Source organism: Ochotona princeps, chromosome 4 (assembly GCF_030435755.1).
Source record: "Ochotona princeps isolate mOchPri1 chromosome 4, mOchPri1.hap1, whole genome shotgun sequence".
In the NCBI taxonomy this organism is placed as follows: domain Eukaryota; kingdom Metazoa; phylum Chordata; class Mammalia; order Lagomorpha; family Ochotonidae; genus Ochotona; species Ochotona princeps.
The window spans coordinates 23,617,791-23,641,340 of NC_080835.1; the positions used below are offsets into that span (position 1 = coordinate 23,617,791).

The following is a 23,550-nucleotide window of genomic DNA, read 5'->3' on the forward strand; positions in this document are numbered from 1 at the left end:
ATATGATAGCTAAGAGAAATCTTAGCTTTCAGGGCATTCTTTTCTGAGCTGAGTGGATTTTAAAGGACAGGATGTTCCATTGGCTACCCTTAGGCCAAATACTTACAGAAACATTTGTGCAGTTGCTATAGAGAATCAGGGAATGTGGCTCTAGGAAGTTCCCTTAGATAGTACAAGAAGTGCAGAGATAGTATAAGAAGTATAGAGCTGGAAATGACATAACTCAGCTTGACATGTTCACATTCATTCACTTGTTCACACATTCAACAATAGCTGCGGAAAATGTAATGTGTATGTCAGGTACTATACCAACCACAAAGGAAGCAACAGTAAATGAATCAGATGTGCTCCTTCATGGTGCTTTGCATCTTATTTCCTGTTTCCTAGAACACTTGAAAAATATCTAAAATAAGAGATCATTTGCATTTATCCAATGAACAAAAATGTATGCTGCTACTATATTAGCAGCATAATGCTGACTACAACCAGTCACAATTCAACTATTTTTTTTACAGATTTATTATATTTACTTGGAATGCAGAATGAGAGAGAGAGAGAAAGAGAGAGAGAGAGAGAAATGGCTTTGCTTGGGCCAGGCCAAAGACAGGAATTCTTCTGAGTTTCCCATGCAGGTACAGGTACCCAAGCACTAGAATCATCCTCTGCTGCTTTCCTAGACACATTAACACGGAGTTGGATCAGAAGTAAAGGGGTTAGGCCTTGAATTGGTGCCCACACAGAATGCTGGCACTTCAGGGGACATCTCTATATGCTATGCCACAATACCAGGCCTACACTTCAATTTGAATGTCAACGTAATACAAAGCTATTGTGTCAGGGGATGCTGTAGGAGGAACTTTACGACAGAATTGTCTATCTGCAAATACTTTGACACTTCCTTATTAAATTGAGAAGAGGTTTTATGCACCTTTCCTTGAAACTGAGTTGGCTCAGAAAATGTGTTCACAACTGCAATATTGCAGAAGTGATGCTGCACCCAAGTTTTAAGGAAGTATCACTATCTTCTATTAGAACATTTTTTCTGGACAAAGATGACTTCTGCTAAGCATGGTTTTCCCAAAATTGCCATGTTGCAAGGAAGCTCAAACTAGCTATGCAGAGAGGTATGGAAAGAGAGGGTCCCAGTGAAGTCTGGTTATTCAATCATTCCAGAAAAGTGCCAACATCTTTGTAAGAGAACTAACTTGGATATTTTCTACCAGGTGAAATCGCACTTAGTTCGAGACTAGAATGTTGAGAATTATTTGGGTACTGAAGGACACAACAGGCAAGTTCTTGGAATGTCCAAGAAACTAAAAGTCAACCACTATGGCAAGAGCATGGGAAATGAACAGAGCATAAGACACATCAGGGAGAGATACAGGCCAGATTAGCCTTATGTGTTGCAGCATGGTGTAAATTGTTTTCTAAGTACGTTGGAAATCTTTTTTTTTTTTTTTTTTTTGCCTTTTTTTTTTTTAATTATTTATTATTTAACTTCAGTAATTACATTGTATTATGTGACACAGTTACATAGATACTTGGGTTCTCCCCACCCCTCCCCAAACCCTCCCACCATGGTGGATTCCTCCACCTTGTTGCATAACCACAGTTCAAGTTCAGTTGAGATTTCCCCATTGCAAGCGTATACCAAACATAGAGTCCAGCATCTTATTGTCCCGTCAAGTTCAACGGCTTCTTAGGTATACCCGCTCTGGTCTGATGACAGAGCCAGCAGAGAATCATCCCAGTCAATTGAAAGCTCCAACATACCATCAGCAAAAATTTACATCATTATGGAATTAATTGACATAGTAATGAGTAACCAATATGTTAAAAGTAAATGCGGGTTCCCAGCCACCTTCTGTGACCACCTCACCTATACTTCAATTTTAGTTTATACACAACATATAACATTCAAAACATAACATGTTATACATAACATCATATCATCTTAAATTAAGGCAAACATGTGGTATTTAACCTTTTGGGATTGGCTCATTTCCCTTAGCATTATGGTTTCCAGTTTGGCCCATTTGGCCACAAAGAACTGCATTTTGTTTTTTTAATAGCTGAGTAGTATTCCATGGAGTAGATGAACCATAGCTTTCTTATCCAATCCTCTGTTGATGGGCATTTTGGTTGTTTCCATGTTTTTGCAATTACTGATTGTGCTGCTATGAACATAGGAGTGCATGTTGGTTTCTCATAGAACAAGTGTTCTGGATATATTCCTAGGAGTGCTATTGCTGGATCATACGGTATGTTGAATTTGAGTTGTTTGAATATTCTCCATACTGATTTCCATAGAGGCTGTACCAGCCTGCAGCCCCACCAGCAGTGGAGTAGGGTTCCCTTTTCCCCGCAACCTCGCCAACAAGTGTCGTTGGTGCTTTTATTCATGTGGGCCAGTCTTACTGGCGTTAGGTGGTACCTCATTGATGTTTTAATTTGGATTTCCCTTATTGCCAGGGAACTTGAGCATTTTTTCATATGTTTATTTGCCATTTGGGTTTGTTCCTTTGTGAAGTGTCTGCCCATTTCCCGTGCCCATTTCTTGAGTGGGTTGCTTGTTTTGACATTTTGGTTGTTTTGTAGCTCTTTGTATATTCTGGATATTAGCCCTCTATCACCTATGTCTATCACCTATGTCACATACCGGGGAAAACCAATCAGGATCACGGCTGACTTTTCTGAAGAGACCTTACAAGCAAGAAGAGAATGGACAAAGATCTTCCAAATCCTGAATCAGAACAACTGTCAACCAAGACTATTGTACCCAGCAAAGATCTCATTCGTATTTGAGAACGAAATCAAATACTTCCACAGCAAAGAGAAATTAGAAGAATATGCCAGCACAAAACCAGCTCTACAAAATCTCCTTAGAAATGCACTAATTCCAGAAAAAAAGGAGGTGAATCATAAGCAAAGATGGCAAACAGGAAGGTCTCCCCACTAAAGTCCACACAAGGAAGGGCAATAACACAGATATCAACACCCACAAAAACAAGTATGGCAGGGCAAAATCACAACCTCTCAATTTTAACTCTCAACACAAATGGCCTGAACTCACCAGTCAAAAGGCATAGATTAACAGAATGGATTATCAAACAGCACCCAACTATCTGTTGCCTACAAGAGACACATCTAACCAGAAGAGATCCGAAGAAGCTGAAAGTGAAAGGTTGGAAACAGATATTTCATGCCAATGGACGAGAAAAAAAGGCTGGGGTAGCTGTCTTAATTTCAGATGATGTGGACTTCAATCTGACACACATCAAAAAGGACAGGGAAGGACATTATATATTGGTGAAGGGACTGATCCATCAGGAAGTAATTACCATTGTGAACATATATGCACCAAATTCAAACGCACCTAGCTACATGAAGCAATTACTCACGGACTTAAGGGGAGACATAGATATGCACACAATAATAGTGGGTGATCTTAACACCCCGCTAACAACTATAGACAGATCAACAAAACAAAAACTCAACAAAGAAACAACAGAACTCATACAAACAATAGAACAACTGGACTTGGTTGACATTTATAGAATTTTTTACCCTAAGGCCACAGATTATACATTTTTTTCAGCAGTGCATGGCACCTTCTCCAGGATCGACCACATGATAGGACACAAAGCAAACCTAAATAACTTCAAAAAGATAGGAATCATACCATGTACCCTCTCAGACCACCACGGAATGAAATTGGAAATCAGCAATTCAAAATGCCCCAGGAAATACAGAAACTCTTGGAGGCTGAACAATATGCTACTAAACGAACAATGGATCAGAGAAGAAATTAAAGATGAGATCAAAAAATTTATGGAAACCAATGAAAACTCTGACACAACATTCCAAAATTTGTGGGACACTGCCAAAGCAGTGCTACGGGGTAAACTCATCGCAATTGGAGCTCATGTCAAGGCCCAAGAGAGGCGCCAAATACAGGAACTAAACACACACCTCCAGGAACTGGAAAAACAACAGCAGAAGAGCCCCACACACAATAGGAAACAAGAAATCATCAAAACAAGGGAGGAAATCAACCAGATAGAAATAAAAAAAACCATACACAAAATCAATGAATCAAAAAGCTGGTTTTTTGAGAAGATAAACAAGATAGACACTCCACTGGCCCGACTGACAAAGAAAAAACAAGAGAAGGCAAGAATTACCAGCATTAAAGATGAAAAAGGCAACATAACAACAGACACCGCATCCATTAAGGCCATAATTAGAAATTACTACAAAGCACTGTACTCCAACAAATCAGAAGATCACCAAGAAATGGAAAAGTTCTTAGACTTCTACCACTTGCCAAAACTTAGCCCAGAGGCAACAAATGACCTGAACAAACCCATAACTGAAGTAGAGATTGAATCAGTGATTAAAGACCTCCCAACAAGGAAAAGCCCAGGCCCAGACGGCTTCACTCCAGAATTCTACAAAACATTCCGAACAGAGCTGACCCCAATCCTCTACAAACTCTTCAAAACAACAGAAAAAGAGGCAACCCTTCCAAACTCATTCTATGAAGCCAACATTACCTTAATCCCAAAACCAGACAGAGAACTAACAGAGAAGGAAAACTACAGACCTATCTCTTTGATGAACATTGATGCTAAGATTCTCAACAAAATCCTAGCCAACAGAATTCAAAAACACATCAGACAGATCATTCATCCAGATCAAGTAGGATTCATCCCTGGAATGCAGGGATGGTTCAACATTCGAAAATCTATAAATGTGATACACCACATCCAAAAACTGAAAAACAAGAATCACATGATAGTATCAATAGATGCAGAAAAAGCTTTCGACAAAATCCAACACCACTTCCTACTAAAAACCCTAACCAAGGTAGGCATAGATGGAAAAATCCACAACATAATTAAAGCCATATATGAAAAACCCAACGCCAGCATCATACTGAATGGAGAAAAGCTGGAACCCTTCCCACTGAGATCTGGAACAAGACAGGGATGTCCACTTTCTCCACTACTATTCAACATAGTCCTAGAGGTACTCGCTGAGGCCATAAGACAAGAAAAAGAAATCAGAGGAATCCAAATGGGAAACGAAGAAGTCAAGCTCTCACTATACGCAGATGATATGATTCTTTATGTAGAAGAGCCAAGAGACTCAATACAGAGACTGCTAGAACTTGTACGAGAGTTTGGTAGAGTGGCAGGGTACAAAATTAATGAACAAAAATCAACAGCCATAGTGTATGCGAACAGCCCCAAGATGGAAAAAGACTTAACCAGCAAGATACCATTCAAAATAACAGAGAAAAGTATGAAATATCTGGGAATAAATCTAACCAAAAATGTAGAAGACTTATTTGAAGAAAACTACAAACTGCTTAAAAAAGAAATTGAACAAGACCTCAAAAGATGGAGTAACATCCCATGCTCCTGGATAGGTAAAATCAATATCATTAAAATGTCTATACTGCCAAAAGCAATATATACATTCAACGCAATCCCAATCAAATTGCCCAAAACATTCTTCATGGAACTGGAAACAATGATCCAAAGGTTCATCTGGAAGCACAAAAAACCACGGATAGCTAGAACTATCCTGAAGAACAGGAAGTTAGCAGGGGGAATCACAGTTCTCGACCTCTGGACATACTATAGGGCAGTGGTTATCAAAACAGCGTGGTACTGGCACAAAGATAGAGAGGAAGATCAATGGAGCAGAATAGAAACGCCAGAAGGAAACCCACACAGATACAGCCAAATAATCTTTGACAAAAAGACAAACGACAACCCAGGCAAATGGGAAGGTCTGTTCAATAAATGCTGTTGGGACAACTGGTTGATAGCCTGCAGAAACAAAAAAATAGATCCACATCTCTCACCATACACTAAGATCAGATCTAAATGGATAACAGATCTAAACCTACATCCAGAAACCTTCAAACTTTTGGAAGAAAATGTTGGAAACACACTGGAACACTTAGGGGTAGGCCCTCACTTCCTAAAAAAGACTCCAGATGCAGTAGAACTCAAGACCAAAATAAACAATTGGGACCTCATCAAACTAAGAAGCTTCTGTACAGCTAGAGAAACAATCAACAAAGTAAAAAGGCAACCCACAGAATGGGAGAAGATCTTCGCACACGACATAGGTGATGGAAATCCTTTTAAACAACAAGATCTATGTTAAAATAATAAGGTATGCACCACCTCTATGAGTCCCAGCTCCTTCACTTTTCTTCTCTGCTATTATTTGATGCTTAGAATAAAATTTGACCACTTAATCTGTGTTCAGAAAATGTTAAGAGAGGTCATAGCATGCATTAAAGCAGGACAACAGTGAATGTAAGAATACTAGCAAAAAGTCCATTTCAGTAACCCAGGTGAAAGGCATGGGTTTGGACTGAAGTAATGGGTCGATGTGGAAAGGAATGGAAAGTGTTAGGAAAGAGAAGATAGCTGGCAGTGCTCTCGTGTGAAGTGCACTGGTGGGATGACACTGGCCAAGCCGCACTCTGTAGGTCTCATGGTCTCCTGTGAAATCTCATGAGAAACTTAAGTGAGAGCATTTTGTTAAACTTGCTTTTTTGCATTCTTTCAAATTTTTATTTGTTTAAAAAGAGGCAGACAAAAAAGCAGAGATAGTCTGCTAGTTCATTCCCTAATGTTACAATGTCAGAGCTGTGCTAAACTCAGGATCCAGGAACTTAGTCCAGGTCTTCTACATAGGTGGCAGGAACCTGAGCCATCACTGTTGCCTTCCAAGGTATATAGTAACGCGAAATTGGAATCAAAAATCAGAGCTGAGTATCAAAGCCAGGTTCTCTATTATATAATTCAGGCATCTTGACCACTAGATTAAATGCACCCCCCATTGCTACATTCTTTTTTTTTTAAGATTTATTTATTTTTATTGCAAAGTCAAATATACAGAGAGGAGGAGAGACAGAGAGGAAGATCTTCCGTCCAATGATTCACTCCCCAAGTGACCGCAAAGCCCAGTGCTGCACCGATATGAAGCCGCGAACCAGGAACTTCCTCCTGGTGTCCCACATGGGTGCAGAAACCCAAGGCTTTGGGCCATCCTCAACCACTTTCCCAGGCCACAAGCAGGGAGCTGGATGGGAAGTGGAGCTGCCAGGATTAGAACTGGCATCCATATGGGATCCTGGCGTGTTCAAGGCGAGGACTTTAGCCACTAGGCCATTGCACCAGGCCCCATTGCTACATTCTTTCACTGTGACTTAATGGGACAATATAGTCTGCTTTTTTGCACCATTTTTTAGTTTTCTGGTATAACAACCATTGAACCCTGTCCCTGTTGTCTTTGAAGCTGGTGCCATGATTTCATGATTTCATCTACCTCCCACCCCAAGTCATGAAAAACCAGACATCTCCTACACCAGAAACCATTGGTTCCTTAGAGCAGTAGTCCTCAAATGTTAGCACATGTAGAATGAACACTGCTAAGCCCCATCCTCAGAGTTTCCGATGTAGCATACCTGAGAAGACCAAGAATCTGTATTCCCAGCAAGTATCCAGGTAAGGCCAACTCCAGGGTCCACATTCACAACACTCTTAAGAAGCACACAAGCAATTTCCTATTCTGATCAGAGGTCCTCCTTGACTTCTCAAATGAAATCGTCAAGAAAACTTAAGAGACCTCACAAGAAAAAGTCCTTCCAAGTTGTTATTATGAGATCCAGTTGGAAGTGTTATAAAGAACCGGAAGGTTTTCAAAGCACAGCGTTGAAATGCCTGTACCAGCTACATGACATGGGCCAATACCTATCTCTAAGCTCAAAGTCAAGATTAAAAATTAAGCACTTGCAGTCACAGTCAACTTCAAGTAAGAAAGCACATGATAAATGCTACCTTTTAAGCATTATTTTTCCAGAAAATGACTCATATAATTGGCCTGTTTTATGATTTTCACATAAAAATAATACAAAGTTCAAGTTCAGATTTGTGAATAACCTCTGGAAAACATATAGGACTGTTCAGCAAGCATTTAAGCCACAAGCCTTGCTTTCAGGTCATTTGCCTTTTAACTGATTTTTCTTAGAACTCAATTACCTCACTTCATTTTAATTTATTATCAGTCATATAATTATTGGCATGCCACTTTAAAGGCTTTCCTAAACAAGGTAGATCTCATGTATAAACAAATGTTTTTCCATTCACTTATGCAGACCTTTTATGAATAACCACTGTATTTCAGGATCAAGGTCCCTATAACCTGACTATTTAAAAAAGCATTGTCAAGTGCCATAAGCACATAGCTTTGTCTACCTGTAAACCATACATAAGAATCAAAATTAGGAAAACAGTTGTTTCATACTTAACCTCTCAGTCATCTTTGTATACTTTTCACTCTTAGAACAATATCAAGTGCATGCTACAAAATTAAGCCACTGTCCAACTTCTGCTGTCTTTAATGTGTACACAAATTATTGACTTCTATTGACAGAACATGGTCTTTAAATTCTTTCTGCAACCTTCATTCATTCAAAAGGCAGTTAGTGAGTGGGTAATGTATGTTACACATTGTGCAGGACATCTCAGAAGCCATGGTGCTCAAAATATTATGTTTTCAAAGAATTTAGAAGCTAAAGCATAGACCCATGAACAGTCAGGTTATTATTATCCTGCAAGCTGCATGCTATGAATAATGAAAGTCGCCAACATCTATTGGATACTTGTGACATGCCAGGCACTATTCTGCACATTTTGCCTGAATGATCCCCTTTTATCCTCACACAGACCTGTGTGGCAGGTACTACCACTTTCCTCACTTTGTAGTAGAGGCAGCTGAAGCCTGGAGGCTTCATGGTCATGCTGTGAATAAGAGGCAGAATCAAACTTCAAACTCAGGCCGTCTAACTCCAGGGCCCACACCCTGAACCTGTGATGCTACCTCTCTGTAACGTGCAGTGAAGGAGAGTGGAAGGAATAGTAGTTTGAGAGACATTTGGACCTAGTAATGCAAGAAGTAGCTTTGCACAGAGAAGGATAATTAACAAGAAGGTAGAAGGGCAGGACCTTTGCAAAATCAGTTTGGTGGTGGAATCAGGTAGCCTTGCGCAGCACAGAACCTGTCCCGTCCAGCAGGACAGTCAACGGGGTTGCAGCCACCTAGGAGAGAATGACTGGACAAGAGACACAAAGAATGGATAGCAAGACAGTAGGTCTGATCAAGCTGTCAGTTTATTGATTTCAACTGAGGGTTTTTATATTCTTCAGGAACTAAGGCTCAGGGACTCAGGGAGGGAAGGAGAAACTGGGACGCAGGCCATGGTCTCAAGACTGATTGTTCTTGAGCAGCCACCATATCAACAATAGTAACCACTATATTAATAATAGTGTAGGTACAAGATGTTGGCAGGTACAGCATAAATCACATTCTGAAACAGTTGCTAGAAACAATTGAAGCTAAGTGTGTGATTAGTTTCATAACGTGTTTCCCAAGCATCCAGCCAACCAGGGGTTTTCCACTGTCTCATAGGTCTATATTCAAACTGGCTTCAGTGTGGCTATAGTACATGGCTCCTGACATCTCCCCCTTTTTTCTGTATATCAACGAAAGCGACGAAAAGAAAAAGGTTCGTGAGGCAAGATAAGCGCTGCCTGTCTTAGGTTCATTCTGAGGGACCCTCAGCTCTTACCCGTCTCTGGGCAGCCCTGCCAGTCATCCAGGGCTCCCTGTCTTAGGTTGGCAGGGTATCAGAAAGGTGCCTGTCATTGGCTAAATGCTTATCCGGCAAAGGCTGTGCCTCATTATATTAGACAAGCCTCTTTGAAGACTGGAGCCACACGGCATGATGTGGGGGTTTATCACTTGGGGAGTCCCGCCCGGGGCATATGGGGTCCCTGTCTTAGGTTGATTGGTTGATTGCCAGTCCTGTCAGATCTTACCCGTCTCTGGTCACCTACTAACACATCATGCTCAGCCAAACTTGAGCGCTAGGATTTTCCACAGCCAGTGCCATCATGGCTTGTCAAATGACAACTTGCTCCCGGGCCTGCTGTATCCACCGACAGAGGGAACACCGCGCCATAAACTTGGAGAGGCCTCTCATGGTGTTGAGTTACGCACCCGTTGAGCAGTTTCACGGTGACCCGCCGGAAGTCGTGCTTGTGGAAATCGCAGCGAGTATCTTACGGAGTCAAGGTAAGATGGGGCAAGAATTATAAAAGCAAGAATTATTCTTGCAAGGTGTTACAGACTCATTACGGTCTAATAGACTCATTCAAGACATGAGGAATTAGGGTGAAAAAGAAAGACCTCAAAACCTTTTTGGATTTTGTTGGTCAGATTTGTCCTTGGCATCCCCAGGACGGTTCTTTAGATGAGAAAACTTGGTGTAGAGTAGGTGATTGTTTTAAAGATTATTATGAGGTTTTTGAGCCTGAGAAAATTCTTGTTACTGCCTTTAATTATTGCACTTTGATTTATGATATTTAAAGATTGAGTCTCAACATCCAGATTTACAGATTTTGGCTTCCGAGGGAGAATGATCTCTTAAAGAAAGTCACTCTCTGCTGTCCACACCTGTCCCCTCACCTTCCCCCCGTTCTCGACCATCTTCTGTCATTACAGATATTGCTTATGTTGACATTTAGAGTCCAATACTCTACCAAGATCATTTCCCTATGCTTAAATCCTGAATTTTATCAATTCTGTGGGGTCTTCCCATTTATGACATGATTTACAAACAGAAAGATCACTGAATTTTATAATGTATTCCATTTATAGCCAAATGGTGTGACTTACATGTTCAACATATCAGGAGGTGATGTCTCAGGGGGTCATTGTTAAACCTACTACAGGTATCTTCTGCCTTTGCCAGGCAAATAGGATTCCACAATACCTGAAGATCTTCATTCACAAATGTTAATTTTCATGTTCGTTTTTATTTGAAATACAGAGAAGGGATTGTGGAGGGACATTGGTTCACTCTCCAAATGTCTACAACAGATGGGGCTGGGCCAGTCCAAAGTCAGGAACCCAAAACTCAATCCAGGTCTCCCATCCACAGAGTAGAAACATAATCACTCAAGCCATCACCTGCTGCCTCGCATGATGTACATTAGAAAATAAAAATACTAGAGTGGAAGGCAGAGATTGCGTTGAAACCTAAATACTGTTATATGTGCTGTGGGAACCCACAAGTGGTATCAACCACTAGGCCAAACGTTCACTCTGAAAAAGGTCATTTCTGAGGCTTCTTGGCGATGCCCATCTTAAGGATAGTCACAGTGTTTCTCAGTTTTCAACTGTCTTAATGCTAAAATGTCAATTTTTCTAATTCCATAACTCCAAATATATTCCACTCATGTCCTATCTATATCTATTATCTTTTAACTATTTTTCATCAGCAAACTGATTGAATAACGCAAGCTGGCATGTATATTTTTAGAACAAGTCAAACATACTCAGGTTTTTAAGGAGTTGTTTTTTGCTAAGAAAGATGCTGGAATGCCCTCAGAAGGCTCTCGAAACACACAGAAACTCAAAAGGGATGAACTAACGCCCAGCCTTCTGAACTAGAACTAGCAGCATGGAAAGGGGTTTCCAATTTTCAGTAAGATATGCTTGTGTGTGTTCCTATACATTTGACTAAAGTAAAAAACTTGGTCTAGAAGATTCTTTTCCACATAAAAACTGGGGCAGCATTGTCCAGAAAGGGGACTTCAAGTAACTATAAAAACCTCATTATGTACAAAAGGTCCCAGTGGCTAGATATGGTGAACAGACAGACTTAGATGTGGTTTTCAGCTCTTGTTTCTAACACTGGTTCCAGAAAACAGGAGCAGCCCCATGGCAAACTCCAGTAGTAGCAGCTTCACCAAGCTTCTCTTCCTCATCTTTCAGAGTTCTGTTTTGGCAGTTGGATGCATACAGGTCATGTAATTTCCTGCCCACTGGGACCCACCTCTGTGCTAGGGCTTCATCCTGTTGTATTCAGTGACTGTGTGCAATTTCTTTGTTCGTTTTTTTTTTTTTTCAAGCTTTCCTCAGTTTCTCTCACACATGCTGTATACGCTCAAATTTCTGTGGTCAAATTCATTGCTTCCATCACATTATAACAGCTCTGTTTTTCTTCCTGATTCCCCATGGATTTATAGAAATGGCTTGTCCTAATGCATTATTCAACTTGTAAGCTGGAGAACTGAGTAACAATTCTCAAAGTTTACTCCAAGACCTTCCAGCATTAAAAAGCCATGAGTAATAGTAAAATTCCTGGACTCCACTTCAGATGTAATGAATCAAAATGTGATAACTAAGATGCTATAGGATTTTGCATTTTAACATGCCAGGTGACTCCTGCACAGCAAGCTAAATTATTTCTAAGACTAAAACAATTTTTTAAATCACTGAAAATAGAACAATGTACATATGCTAGTACCTTGCGTTAAAAAAAAGTTCTTGAATTAAAACTTCAGGTTATATTCACACAACATAGTATAAAATATTTTATATTTCCTCTCTCTATACACACACCATGCACAACACCACAACCACCACTTCTAGCACCACTACCAGCTCCGCTGCCTCCTCTACAATGAAAGGTTTTGAGAGATGACAGAAGGCAGATACACACAAGCCAGGATGAGAACATATCAGAATATCCCACTTTGGTTTCCAGCCAGAATTAGGAGAAAACAAATTTCTGTTGTTGAACCCTCCAAGTCTATTCTTCTTTTCATGTGGAAGCCTGAGGAAACTAAAACAGACTTGACTACATTGTAATAAAATAATCTATCAAAACCCACCACAATGTGGCAATTTTGAACTAATCTAGCCTTGACGGTAAGAGATCTTTCCAGAAGAGATGATATGAGAAGTTGAATATGATGAAAACAGTGGCAAGTACTTTCACAGGCAAGTGGTCGAGTATGGAATCTGGCAGAAAGAGAGGCCTTGGCACTGCCGAATGTCCTAAGCACTGCAGTATGCCTGGAGAGCGTAGTGGCAAGTGATGAGTGACAAGAAAGAGGTTGACTGGAGCTACAGACAAGGACAGGTTGTGGGCCCAGTGCAGTAGCCTAGTGGCTAAAGTCCTCACCTTAAATGTGCCAGGATCCCAAATGAGCACAGGTTCTAATCCCGGCAGTCCTGCTTCCCATCCAGTTCCTTGCTTGTGGCCTGGGAAAGTAGTCGAGGGTGGCCCAAAGCCTTGGGGCCCTGCATGGCAGACCTGGAGGAAGTTCCTGGCGCCTGGCAACAAAAGCCCTGCCATGACAGAACCTATATTCTACTATGTAGGTACAACAAATAGTCAAAGGTATTGAGAGAACCCAGAGTAAGGGGGAGATGGGTGAACACATTGCTGTTCAAGATAATAAGACAAGATCTTTCTTTCTGTTTTTTAAAGGTTTATTTTTATTACAAAGTCAGATACACAGAGAGAGGAGGAGAGACAGAGAGGAAGATCTTCCGTCCAATGATTCACTCCCCAAGTGAGCCGCAACGGGCCAGTGCGTGCCGATCCGAAGCCGCGAACCAGGAACCTCTTCCGGGTCTCCCACACGGGTGCAGTGTCCCAAAGCCTTGGGCCGTCCTCGACTGCTTTCCCAGGCCACAAGCAGGGAGCTGGATGGGAAGTGGAACTGCTGGGATTAGAACCGGCGCCCATATGGGATCCCGGGGCTTTCAAGGTGAGGACTTTAGCCGCTAGGCCACGCCGCTGGGCCCGACAAGATCTTTCTAATAAAGTGACATTAGAAGCTGGCATTGTGCTATAGCAGGTTGAGTCTCTGTATGCAGTACCAGCATTCCATATGGATACTGATTTGAGACCCAGCTACTTGATGACCAATCAAGCTCCCTGTTGATATGCCTGAAAGCAGCAAAAGATGGCCCAAGTGCTTGAAACCCTACATCCATGTATACATGTGGGAGATCCAGACAAAGCTACAACTCCTGGCTTCAACTTGGCCTGGCCACAGTTGTTCTAGCCATTTAAAGAATGAACCAGCAAGTGGAAAATCAATCTCTCTCTCTCTCTCTCTCTCTCTCTCTCTCTCTTCCCTCCCTCCCTCTCCTCTCTCTCTCTCTCTCTCTCTCCCTACCCCCCTGTCTCCTCCTCCCTCCCTTCCTCCCTCCCTCCCTCTCCCCACAGCACATACAGCAGCATTTAGGTTTCAGTGCAATCTCTCCTTACCATTCTAGCTTTGTGCTAGTGCACCTCATGGGAGGCAGCAGGTGAAGGCTCCCTCTCCTTCCCCTTTTATGTTTATTTTTTATGAAAAAAAAGAAGGAACCCACTTTTTTTCATAACTACATAGAGTTTTTCCAGGATTGACAATGTTATAGGCCACAAAACAAACCTCAGCAACTTCAAAACATCTAAATTATACTATGCATCTTCTCAGACCATCATGGACTGAAACTGGAGACCAATATGCTCAGTGAATCAAGTCACTCGCAAAAGGACAAACATCATATGTTCTGTCTGATATAAGGCAACCACCATACAAAATGAAAGATCAATAGCCCTTTCAATACTGTTTTTGCTATATCTCAGAAGATTTTTGTTTTTGTTTGCATGAGTTCATAAATTTGTTTTTCTTGTTAATCTCACTGACTCATGAGTCACACAATAGCATTGTTTATTTCAGGAAGATCTTACATTTTCTTTTTCACTTCTCCAGCAATATTGGTCATTCAGTAACATGTTATTTAACTTCATGATGCTGTAAATGTTCTATTTTTCTTTGTGTTGTTGATTTGATTTTTATGGCTTTTCATTTAATAGGATGTACAGTTGTAACTGTATAGTAAAGACTATCACATAGAGATGTGAGGATATAATGTAGCATACATCTCTGCTTATAAATCAAAAATGAACTCCCAATAAAACTGTTGAATGTATCTTAACAATTGGATGCTGGACTCTCTGCCACTGTCCATGCCTACAATGTCAGGATGCACTTAATAGCAGAATGATGGACTTATGAATGATTGTAATGTGGGAAATCAGTGTGTGTATGGGTGGAGGGGATTTGGGGAAGGGGAAAGGAAATCTCTGAGCCTATCGAAAAATATCATGAAATTTAAAAAAAAATCCAAAGAATCCAAAACGGAACTCATTCTGGACTATCCACTTCACTTTGCAATCTTCTGGGTCTCTGCCACTGACCCACACACCCACTCCCCAACCAGCCTCCCCCCACCACACACAAAACACGCATATACACAGCATCTGGGAACATGGTTACTTAAAAGAGGGTGAGTTGTCTGCCCCAGTAGTTTTCTTAGAGGTCTATTTCAATTAGGTACTGTAACAAAAACCATCTTAGGGACTGAACATAACCAAAGTATATGTCTTTACTGTGAGAATAACTAAGCCTTTCTTTCTCTTGTTAAAGTCTACATTCCAACACTTGGCTGGAATTCCACATGTCACATTCTGCTCAGTGATCTATTTTGAGAGGGTTCTCCCAGGAAGGGTACAAAGAGGAGCCTGCAAGGAGAGAGGAACGCTAAGGGACCTGTGCTTTTCTGAGCTTGTTTTAGCGTTTGTGACTATTGTGGGGTTCTGGCTTGCTACCCCTGCCAATATCACATGAATACTACTTGACATGGCAATAGCAGTTGATTCTAAACACAGCTGGTTCGTTTCTAGGTTTTCCCCTGCTCATTGTCAGCAGTTTCCTCTAGTTCCCAGGGATATATACACCCCTGGCTAGTTTTCCTTCCCCAGAACTGTGATCTTCCACTCCGGTCTTCATCACTTGTAATCCAGTGAAATTGATTTGAGTCAACATGTGGCTTTCTGCATTATCATTTGTGTATGCCCTTTCCTGTCACACAGTAACTCGGCCACCACTATGTGCTGGTACCCTGTGCAAGATCCTTCACTCCTATATCACAAAAGAGGTACTGGAGAGATGAGGATTCTTGAGAATGTCATATGGGGCCAGACAGCAAGTTTTCATTTCTGCCACACCCAGTGATGAACAAGGAAGCTTGGGAATTATAATCTAACTGTGGCTTTGGCTGAATGCACAGCAGTCACTGTCACACAGCATCCTTCCGACACTCAAGTGTCAAAAATTTAAATCATGACTTGTGGAACTAGTGGAGTACTTTTGCATTGGCAAAATAAAAATGTCACTTGCTCCCTAAAACCCAATTGCTGTTTAGGTTCATGAAATTCAAAAGGCCACTGCTAACACAGTTGACCTCAGATGCCCTTGCTCATACAAAATGCTGTTTTGAATCTCTTAATGTTTTTTTAAGATGTATTTATTTGTTTGTTTGAAAGGCAGAGTTACAGAAAACAGGAATGACAGAGGTAGAGATCCTCCATCTGCTATTCAAAGCCCAGATGACTGGAACAGCTAGCACTGAGACAGGGCCTGGCCAAAGTCAGGAACCAAAAACTTCAAAGTCTCCCAAATAAGCGCAGGGCCCTAAGCACTTGAACAATCTTCTGTTACCTTCCCAGGCCACCAGCATGGAGCTGGATCAGAAGTGGAGCTGCTGGACACAAACCAGCACCTATATGGGATGTCAGTGTGTCACAGATGGCTGATTAATTTATATGCCAGAACTCAACTCTGGTCCCCATGGAGTTGTCAATGCTCATTTCCAAGTTATACTCTTTTCCCCCTTAACACAGTGTTGTACAAAGCTTCTGTCCCACCATGATGTGGCAAATCTGTCAACATGGTGTTGATGTGGTTGTTACCTATGAGTCCTAGAATGATAGTTATAATTATTTTTTAGTAAACTAGCATATTTATTGCTTCAAATGAAGGTTAAATCTAGTTCAGGGGTGACCAAGTTTTGGCTTCCTTGAAAAAACCTTGTATTAAACAAAGAACAGAATTTAGAACTGGGGCCCGGCACAGTGGCCTAGTGGCTAAAGTCCTCGCCTTGAAAGCCCCGGGATCCCATATGGGTGCTGGTTCTAATCCCGGCAGCTCCACTTCCCATCCAGCTCCCTGCTTGTGGCCTGGGAAAGCAGCCGAGGACGGCCCAATGCATTGGGACCCTGCATCCGCGTGGGAGACCCGGAAGAGGTTCCTGGTTCGCGGCTTCGGATCGGCCCGTTGCGGCTCACTTGGGGAGTGAATCATTGGATGGAAGATCTTCCTGTCTGTCTCTCCTCCTCTGTGTATATCTGGCTGTAATAAAATGAATAAATCTTTAAAAAAAATTTAGAACTGTTTTTAAGCTTGTTTTGACAGTAGACTCATATTTAGCTTTTGTAAAACTTGCTCTCCAAACACTTGATTAAGTCCACATGTTTGCACTTGGCTCTTTCATGTATCTTTGCAAATTATGAACTGTTTTATAAAAACCTCTACTTAGGCATAAACGACTGTGTAATCCATACTTGGAACAGGTCTCTGTGCAGGCAGAGGTTATCTTGACTTTAGAAGTCAAGACCAATTATGAGACCCTCCAAGGATATTATCTTCTTTCCTGCAAAACAACCTTAGGACTCTGCACTTTCTCTGTAAGAATAACAACAACAATAATTGAACCAGAAGTGCCCAAAGTGAACAGGCAGAACTTTTGCAATTAATGTAGGAAGAATTTTTAAAACCCAAGTCAGGACTGTGGGAGGTAAAATAGCCTTTAATAGTCCCTCTCTCTTGATATTCATAACAAAACATTTCAAAGGAGAAGCATCTTGCTAGCAGGTTTTTTTAAGGAAATATTTTTCTGTTTTTGATAACCCTTATTAACCCAAGATGAGCTAGATTGTGACTGACTATGGCTAAAATGCCTTAAGCTGCTACTGCCTGAGAAAAATCAAAACCAATGCATTAAAAACTCCCAAACCAATTTCTCTTCCACTTTTCCTCTTCTTTTCAAAAACATCGACACCCACTAAACTCCTAGAGCAAGGCACTTTAGAATTATTCTCAGTCGCCTGCTGTGCACTGTTTCTGTGCATGTATCTATCAGTGCCTGTGATATTATGTGTGCTTACACTGCTTTCTCCTCTACTTGAACACAGGAGCCATCCCTTAACTATTTGTGAACCTGATCTGTACACCAATTTGGAACACAGAAAGTACCCAGGAGAGAGATCTAGACTCTTTCTTTTCCCTGGCACTTTATATTTAGTTGCTAAATCCAGGCCACTTTTTCTCTAAACTGTCTCTTAATATTTAGATCCTTGTCTCTGTCGCTTAGATCATCTGGAATTCTGTTAACTAATCTGATTCCATGCTCTCCGCGCTTCCACATCTATCTCCCATACATACATCAAATTGCATTTCTATACTGGTACTCATCATCTGTTACCATCAACCTATCCCTATTGCCTGGAATTGGATCCAACTTCTCCATAAAATCTTCCCAAGCTCATCTCCAAAAACTTGTCTCTGTATGTCCTAAACTCTAGTTAAACTGAACATTTCACCAGGAAATACTCTTATATATCTGTAGGAAGACAGATATTTGTTTGCAAGCATTCTTACAGATACCAAAATCTCCGGATGCTCAAGGCACTTACGTAAAACGTATAGGACATGTAAGCTGTGCACATTCTCTTATTCATCATTAATTATTTATAACACTAATAACATAAATCCTAAATAGCTGCTATACTGTATTGTTTAAGAAATTATGGCAAGAAAATCAAATGTACATGTTCAGCACAAATGAATTCGTCTTTCCTTTAATGTATGTTCAACCCATGGTTGAGTAAGTCTGTCAATATGGAACCACCAGGTAGAAAAAGCCCACTGTGCTCAGTAGCATTCTCTGACTAGTTCTTTCTCCTGCTCCATTTAGAACACCTTTTCTACTCTCTTCAGTTTTATTCATCTACCAAAACCTAGATTATCCTTTCATCTTGAGCCCCAAATTTTAGGAAAATTTGTAAGGCTTTACCTATAGATTCCTGCTCCATCCCTCACTAAATTCTGTACCTTTTAGGTATGAGGACCATATAATAACTTTTATATGCATGGTATGCATATAAATTATACTAGAGAATAATTGAGAATAATTGCCAACCTGCATCTAGTATTGTTTTACATACTGAAATACTAATTAGTATCTTCACTTCTATAAAGGCTAGATTCTTGATCTTCAGGGCTAATCTCCAAATATGTTATTTTTAGTTTAGCCTGGAAATCATCCAACACCTCTGCTCAGAGTTGCAGACAGGAAGTACCCCTTATTAAGGAAGCTAAGAAGACAAATTACTTCTTCAGGGGGAAAAAGCCTTGTTGGCATTATAAATCCGAGACAAATAATGTTAACACATAGACCTTTTTGCTATTGATAATCATGATAATAATCTCACCTTGACTAAACAGTTTCTCAACTATTAGCATATTCATGATCTTAATTAGTAATGTCTTGACATAGCCAGACAGAGGCAAGCAGTGGTAAGGAGACTGTTTGAATGAAGGATGCGCCTTTAGCATCAGAATGGTCAAAATTTCTATCCTAGTCCCTTCATATATCACTCTCCAGCCATGGGAACATGACAAACCCAATTCCTTAAATACATACCAGGAAAATAGGAGTAAGATTAAAAATGACTCTGGATTCGACAAGAGAAAAGAAAGTATTTGAATAAATAAAACTGAAATTAAAAACATCAAAACACATGGGATGCAGCCAAAAAAAAAAAAACAGTATGGATCAGATTATTAAAATTACACTTTCCATGCTGTTTTCCTTACATAAGAGAGAACATATGGTCTCTTGTCGAATTCATTGCTGGCTCAAGGATTATACGATGGCATCATTTTTCCCAAGAGACTCCTGTATTTCCGTTTTGTCACCCATGTGTTGGTTACCAGTAGCATGTTTTTTCATGGTGCTATAATTTGTTGAGTTAGTTGTTATTCTAACTCATACCAGTGGTTGACCTTGTTTCAAAGCTTCTCAAGTATGGACATGTATACTGATGGAGTACTAGAATCTACCATATCTACATGTGGCAGTGCAATGGAACATGCATCCCTGCTTCCAGATGAAAGACAGATTCCGAATGAAACTGTTAGACATGTGTAGACAATGGGATGCTGGACTGTCTTTGTACCAGCAATGATGGGGTACATTTAAATAAGAGACTGATGGAATTATGATTCCTTACGAAGGATTATACCATTGTAGTAAAATTGGGAAAATACATCGGGGGTGGGAGTTTGGGGGAAATCCCAGTCATACAAAATTTCACCACATACCTCAAAAATTCAAAAAAAAATTTTTTTAATGACTTTGGATTTTTATCTAGAAGTGATATTCCAAGCAATGTGTACAAAGTTCATTTAATCCTAACAAACAGATAATCAAATACCATGAACTGCTTTTAATTTTTTAATTAGAAGACAGGGCACAACTAGTAAGTAGATAATGTGAGAGTGGGAACCTATACTGTCAGCCTCCGAGTTGACCATGTTAGCGATCATCCTCCATAGTCAATCTGACTAAGCACATTTAGTGCTCAGAACTGAGGTTGGAACATAGTAAATTCTCTTTTCATCACTTTGAACAAAAACAATCATTCAACTGAACTGTGAAACAGCCTAATCACCCACCCACAGCAGACAACCAATTAGAACTGCCCAAATTAAGACTATACTTCCAGGGATCATTTCTATAGTATGACTAGAGAGGTTTCTCTGATCGTGTAGAGAAATGCCCAACTTTCCTACAGCTTCACAAGAAATACAAGGGGAAGAATGAATGGCAACAAAATGCAAGCATAGCTAATGGAGGCACATGACAAGTCTAAGCAGCATCAAAAAAATGGGCAGCAGCGTTGTAACGAAAAGCAAAGCGTTTTAGCATGCCCCACCTCTTGCATTTACTTCCTACATGAAGACTGCTCATTTTTCTCCTCAACAATTACGCAATTCCTAAGGAAAAGTGAACAGTATCCTAGATTGGGTTTTTTTTTTTTATAAAAAATCTTAAATATCTTGTTAAAAACATATTTGAATGCAATCCAGAAAACTGTTCATGAGGCTTAGTTTTGGGTAACATATTCAGGTTAATTTTTATTTTTTAAAGATTTATTTATTTGAAATTAGGATAGACAGAGAAATACAAGGAAAGCTTAGAACCAGACAGGAAATGGTCAGCGTGGATCCACATAAACCTTACTAGGTAGGACACAAAGATTAGTTACTCCTCACTAGGGTATTGAAGATTTCTGTGCACACCCCTCCTAACACTGTTCTGCACCTCAACTGCTGACAAATGCCCTGTTAGATTTATAAGCCAATCTAGACTATCCTAAAATCTGCCAAGTTCAGCAAAATTATGCTTCAACACCACAAACTGCCAAATACTAAAATGAAAATAGTCACGAAACAGCTAAACAGTACCCACAGCCACTTCAAGGTGTATAGCAGCCGGTTCTGTGTACAAACAAAAAATGAAATGTCAATGAAGTAGTCACAGGATGTGGCCAAGAACCCACCTTTTCAACATATTTGTTACTCAACCCCATGTCAGTCAACCCCATAATGTTGTAAATTGTTTTTGATGTTGTGCTGGGGCCTTCAATTGATTAGGATGACACTCCGCAAGCTATACCCCCAGACCAGAGATGGTCTCCCCAAGAAACCATCGAACTTATCTGGACAATAAGATGCCGGACTCTATGCTTGGCACATGCCCGCAAAGAAAGAATTTCAACTTAACTTGAACTGTAATACTACAACAAGGTGGAGGAATCCACCATGGGGGGAGGGCACAGGGAGGGGTTGGGGGAATCCCAGAGCCCATGAAACTGTGTCACATAACGCAATGTAATCAACAATAACAAAAAAAGATTTATTTATTTGAAAGGCAAAATGACAATAAGAGGGAGAGATGCAAATCTTCTAACAACTGAATGACTCCCCAAATGAATACAAAAATCAAGATTGTGCTAGGATGAAATGAAGGGCCAGGAACTCCATCCTGGTCCAATACATGTTGGCACGGTCCCAAACACTTGGGCCTAGTTTCACTGCTTTCTTAGTCACATTAGCAGGGACTTGGATTAGAAGTAGAACAGATGGGACTCTGATAGGAATCCAGTGTAGGATGCCAGTGTCACGGGGAGCAGCTTAATCCACTGAATCCACTGTGCACAGCACCAACCCCAAATTTTATGTTTTTTTAAATATTATTTTTAATGTTAATTTTGCTCCTAAGCTTTCCCCTACTTTTTGTCCTAATTATGATTGGGTTTTTTGTATACAAACTATATAATAATGCTGTTTGTGCTCAAATGGGGCCAGAACAGCACAGTAACAAACCACCCAAATACAGACTCCTTCACTCTGAATTCCTGAAACCCCCAGAGGCAACTTCTACTTCAAATTGATCTGCCTTGCATTTTCAACCATTTGACCTCTTTATTTCTCTCTGGACTGTATAGATTCACTGTCTTCCTCATGGTTTTACTGAAAGCAAATCACAGCAGCTCATCCTTAAAACAGGAATAGATGGATTACTGTTAGTTGAAGGAGTATGTGTTACCATACTCACATCACTTACATCGGGCAAAGACCCTGGCAGCAGCAAGCTCTAGAACAGTGCTATAAATAGAACTTTCCGTGATGACATCATCCATCTCCCCTGTCCTATATGACTACACATGTCCATCAACATTTAAAGGAATACCCACTTCCACAAATTGGATTTTAATTTCATTGAACGCATTTCATTGAACACTTTTTACAATGTAAGTCTACAGGCCAGTAACTCCTTCTATTAATCCATGCAGAATGGTTACTCAGGGTTCAACATCTGACCTCCCAAGACAAACAAAATACTAAACTCACAGCAAGCTGATAAAAAAAACTGGAAAGCTGACTTCAAATTAGTCTGAACTCCTTAATTGATATTCTATTCAACCATGTAAAAACATACATCTATCAGTTGTAAGTAAAGAAGGGCTGCTGACATTTAAACAGCAGGATAAGTTGGAACTGACTACTGTAATTGCAGCAAATACTGAAAAGAGAAATTAAAAATCAAGTATTACTCCAAGAGAAGCAGAATGATTTTTTCCTTTGTATTCCCAGGAATGCCTAGAGCTGGGAAGTAGTGATTTGTTTCCCTATGAAGATAGATTCGCTAAGGAGGAATGGAAGGTAACAAGCTGTGTAAGCTGTGTATGAAGCAAATGCCAAGCCTTTGTGCGGATGCAAGTGAAGGCAAAGGAATGTGGGGCTTGGATCTTGAAAGCAATGGGAAGCTACTGAATCATACGAAGCAGGTAGAAGCATGACAATATTTAAGATTTTAAACTCTTGAGGTCTACAAGTGAAGAAAAGTTTGGAATAGGGCAAGGGGATACAAGAAAACGTTCGCATGGTTTTGGTTCTTGCAGAACCAAAAGCATGAAAGTGAAGATTACGAGAGCAGAGAAGGCTGACAGGAATTGACAGACTTAAAATATGTGTAGGAGCAAAAAAAAAATCAGGCTTTGAAACAGCAAGAGGAGGGAATGAGCAAGGAGTTTGGGGCTTTTATAGCCGAATGGAGAGAACGGCCATTTCCAATATAAAGACACCTGAATAAATCAGATATGATTAGGTGTGGAGTGACGTTTCATTTGGGACACTTAGT

At 40.4% G+C, this 23,550-nt stretch overlaps 1 pseudogene; it reads left to right on the forward strand.

Annotated features, from left to right (window-relative positions):
- Positions 1 to 20,553: 20,553 nt before the first annotated feature.
- Positions 20,554 to 20,639, forward strand: LOC118759533 (small nucleolar RNA U3; annotated as a pseudogene).
- The last annotated feature ends 2,911 nt before the right edge of the window (positions 20,640 to 23,550 follow it).